Source organism: Rhinolophus ferrumequinum, chromosome 24 (genome assembly GCF_004115265.2).
Source record: "Rhinolophus ferrumequinum isolate MPI-CBG mRhiFer1 chromosome 24, mRhiFer1_v1.p, whole genome shotgun sequence".
NCBI classification, from domain to species: domain Eukaryota; kingdom Metazoa; phylum Chordata; class Mammalia; order Chiroptera; family Rhinolophidae; genus Rhinolophus; species Rhinolophus ferrumequinum.
Window position 1 is genome coordinate 14,157,466 of NC_046307.1, and position 4,832 is coordinate 14,162,297.

Genomic DNA, 4,832 nt, shown 5'->3' on the forward strand with positions numbered 1-4,832 from the left:
TATATTTGTCAGTTGTGGTTTTTATTCACTATTACACTTTTTTGCATGCTTTAACCAATTTTTACATTTTTAATCTAGAGTGTTCTAAAGATTGCTACTAAAGATTTGAGTTTTAAAGTTTTGGGTGCTGGTGGATTTTTTTGTTCCTGTTACATAACAAAAAAATGTCTGCATTATTTTTCAAAATCTTGGGAGTTTAAAATGCTAAGGGCAAAGAAATAGCAAATGCTAATATTTAGGCATATCTACGTAGTTTAACAGTAGAATTAAAAATAACACGGAATAGCAAGAATTCTAGCAGCCTTTCGAAATATGTTGGGATTCTTTAAAAAAAATGTTATCAATTTTTTTTTAATTTAAAAAATAAGTAAACTTACAGGAATTCTTTTCGAAACTCTTAGGTCCAAGTGTATTAAAGTATATATATCAAATAGTTGGATAAAATTTTATGGTCTACCTCTGAAGGTCAGGTAGCATTTTTTAATGTAACATGAACAAAAAATCCTTCCCGGTTTACTTCTGCAGTTTAATTTTGGTCTTTACTAATTACCCACTTTTGTTTAATTCCCACTTTTAACTAACAGCAACTACACAATGCATTACGTGTACAGTGGAATTCCTAATTGTCATATCCTAATGTCCTATCCTGTCAGTGATAGCTTTTTCCCACAAGTCCTACTTTGTTGGATGTACCAAGTTGTGGAAAAGAATGTTTAACAGCTTAATTTAAAAAGCAGAAATTCTCAAACTAGTGATAAATAAACCTGTAACAGCTATTTCCCAGATTATGACAAACCTTTATTAAGTAAGAATATTTCTACTTAAAACTTGCTGTAAAGTTTAGGAACATTTTTCCTGCCTCCATTTTAGCCTTTAATCTTAGTTAATCCTGTGAGAGGGAAACTTAAAAACACCTTGCGTTTGTTTTGCAATATTTTTAAAACCATTGCTGGTAAATTTAGGATAAGAACATGACACTGGTTGAGCTGTAGTATTGACTATCCTAAATATAATTTCGTTTAAAATAAATTTTATTAATGAGGTAGGTAAATTACTAGCCATAGAGTATACCATTGTCTCCTCTAAAGATTTTAAGTGATATGATCTAAGGAACTTTATAAATTATCTATGAATTCCTTCTAAGAGGAAGAGCTCTCACCCCCCTTTGTTAAGGCAATGGGGACAAAAGGAAATATACAGTATTAAGTATTATGGCAGGTATTAAGAGAACTTATTTTTTGCCTGGCTTTGTTCATAATGAATTTTTGGTATCTTTGAACAGTAAAACGCAACATTACCGTGAGGGAAAATAATAATGAGAGGCTCGTGGTGTGTAGGAGAAATCTGCAGGAACACTACAGAACATTTTTAAAAGTCAGATTAGTAACAAAACTGGTAGAATCTCTAGGCTATTGAAGGTAATTTGCAGTAGTGCTTGGAGCAGCTCTCTGTACTCCTCTATTGGTCTCCATAGAATATGGCTTATAGCTTGAAAGTTCAAATGTTGAGTGGTAATGAGTTTGAGATTTTAGTCCCTGGCAAGGATCCTTAACTATTATGTTGAACTGAGGTTGAAGTGCCCCTTCACTCTGATGCAAGCAAGTCTTACGAAAGTCAGGAGTCTGGCCAAGATACTTTTAGACAAGTGTTGGCATGCCTCAAAATTACCTGAAGACTTAATTGGAACATTGCTGGGCCCTGCTCCTAGAATTTCTGATGTGCGAAGTTTCAGGTGGGTCTGTGTATTTGTAACAAGTCATTGGTGTTTGTGATGTCAAGGCTAGAGACCATACTTTGAGGAAGATTTACCTACAGCTGAAGAAGTGTTTTTGCTAGGCAATTGTAATCAAATGCCTGGTTTAGGTAACTATTGCTTGAAATACTGGTTTTGCTACTGTTCCAAACCTAAAACTAAGGGTAATACTGGAAAATAATCACCATTTGCAGGCCTGTGCAAATAATTTTTTTAAAAAAAGTGAGGCACCCTATTTCAGAACCCTAGATGCTGTTTTCCCAAGTTTATCTTTTATTTTTTGCTCAGAACATTTAACAGTCTTGTAATTTTCTGGGGACCTACTGCAATCAGACATTTCAAGGAAGGTTAGTGGGACAGTAACATGAAGTCTTTAGAATTCACTACTTTGCCTGGCCAGAGGTTTTTTCCCTGTTTATTTTTTACTGTGTACCATTGTTAATCTCAACATAGGAACTAATTAAAAGGTTTGATAATGACTAGTTTTTTGAAGTTTAAAATGAGCAAAATGAAAATAACTACTTCTCATTGCTCAAGTACATCTATCTAACTTGCTGATCAATAAACTTTATAGTTGATAATAACGACAGCTCAAAGTGCTACTCACTAGGTAAATGAAGATATAAAAAGATCAAATTAAAATTAAGTTGAAAAATTCTGGGTGAGAAGGTACTATATGATTAATTTTTAGAAGACAGTATGTTAAAGGATTTATCTTAATTTTTTATTGCCCTGGACTTTGCTTGAAATTACAGTTCTAGCCTTAGAAAGTTTTATAATTTCCACACAATTTAAGAGCTCTGTAAATCCCAGATGTACAATAGGAAATGTGAAAAGGAAAGAAGGTAATTTATTGGGTGTAGTAGACAAAAGTTAATAAACATGTCCACCCCAGTAGCAGGGTGTCTAATTTTTTTATGAACTTGGGTGCCATTTTGTTTTCTCATAGAAGCTGGAGCCCGTGGAAAAGAATGTTCTTTGTGTACATTCTAATTTAGTGTCATGAGAGTCTGTGGAAAGGCCTTGCAGTTTAAATGATTATTGGTGTAACATGGTGAAACTAATGACACCTAATTTTTAATGTACATTTTAGTGGTAATGCGATCACGTGCAACCATCACCCATCCCCATAAGTTCATCTTGTAAAACAAACTATACCCATTAACAGTAACCCCATTTTCTTCCAGCCCCTCACAACCATCATTACAAATTGTCTTTATGATTTTTTTTGTCTATGGTTTTTGACTACCTCATATAATTGGAATCTACAGTATTTGTCTTTTATAACTTGCTTATTTCACTTAATGTACTCATTTCATCTGTGATGTAGCATGTCGCAGAATTCCCTCCTTAAAATAGGCTGAATAATACCGTGTTTCTCCGAAAATAAGACCTAGCTGGACCATCAGCTCTAAGACCTTATATTAATTTTTGCTCCAAAAGACGCATTAGAGCTGCTTGTCCATCTAGGTCTTACTTAAGGGGAAACACCGTACTTCATTGTTATGTATTAATATATTACAACATTTTGCTTGTCCATGCATCCATTGGTGGATACTTGGTTTGCTTCCATGTTTTAAGTATTGTCAGTAATGCTGCTATGAACATGGGTGCACAAAACACATCTTTGAGACCCTACTTCCAGTTGTTTTGGATACATACCCAGAAGTAGAATTGTTGAATCATACAGTAATTATATTTTTAATTTTTTTAGGAGCCCCATACTGTGCATAACAGCTGTACCATTTTACCTTCTGTACCAGGGTTCCAATCTCATCCTCACCAACATGTTTTTTTTGTTTGATAGTAGCCAACCTAATAGGTGTGAGCTGGTATTTAAAATTCTTTAAAACAATTTGTCTAGGAACACTGCTTTGTGTATCCTCAGTAACTAGAGTAGTGCTGGCACATTGGCGTTTGAAATTTGTTGAATGATGCTTTGTCTCCTCACCTGAATTCTAAACATTCAGAGCAGGGACCATTGCTTACCATCACAGTGCTAGGTCCTTAATGGTAGAGTGTGTATACTGCTCAACTTCTATATGATAAAAGTGAGCATAGGGACAAGGCCATTACCAAACCATAAAAACACTAGACTTCATTTCAAGTGTGATTTTTTTTTTCCGTCCATAAATGCAATTCAAGCTTTCATAGACAGTATAAAAAAGTGTACCGAAGGCAGTAAATCCTTTAAAACTTTACCACCTAGAGATACTGCTATTCAGATACTTGCATTTTTACCTACATGTGCCTATGTTTACATACTCGTAATGTTAGATTATATGTGCTGTTTTACAACCCTTTAAAAAAAATACGGTTTATTCCACATCAATGAATATACAACCTTTTAATAATGATTCATTTAACCAATATCCTATTGATAGGCTTTTGATTGCATATAGCATAGCCGTGGATATCTTTACGTCTACATACGTCCAATGTCTGGGCAGACCTATACATGGAGTGTTTGAATCAACACGTTATAAAAATTCAGATCTGCAGGAAGGTGGTAGTTTATAGTGGGAGCCTATTCACAGCCATCCTGTGCCTTCATTACCATACTCTTCTGATTCCTACTTCAACCTCCATCTCAAGTTAGGGTTATTAAGTACCTGAACCAAATACGAATTTCTGCAGTATCATAAACGGCTCACTGCAGTGTCCTTATTCGCAAACTTTTTAGCCTTTGCACTTCTGACAGCGTTTTCCATTTACAGACCATCACCACCATCATTCAGGTATATCATGAACCCCATTTTGCAAGTGAGCAGAGGGGGTCCTTAGAAGGATATCCAGGGGATACTAAAAAAGTACTCTGAGCGCATTAAACCTCATCCATAATGGCGAACTCACCGTGAGCTGGGATCTGAGATAACCCCTTTGTGAGAGGAGAAAAAATCCATCAAATGATTCAGATTAAGATTGATAATCAAAGATTGTCCAATATTAACCAATATAACCAAGTGGTTTGTGTTAGTAAGTAACAAGTTCAATTAATCATGATTAGCTTCTAAGAGCGTCTGGGTCAAGTACAGATTATTTAAAACTCCAGTTTTTATTTTGTTCTCCCTCCTTTTCA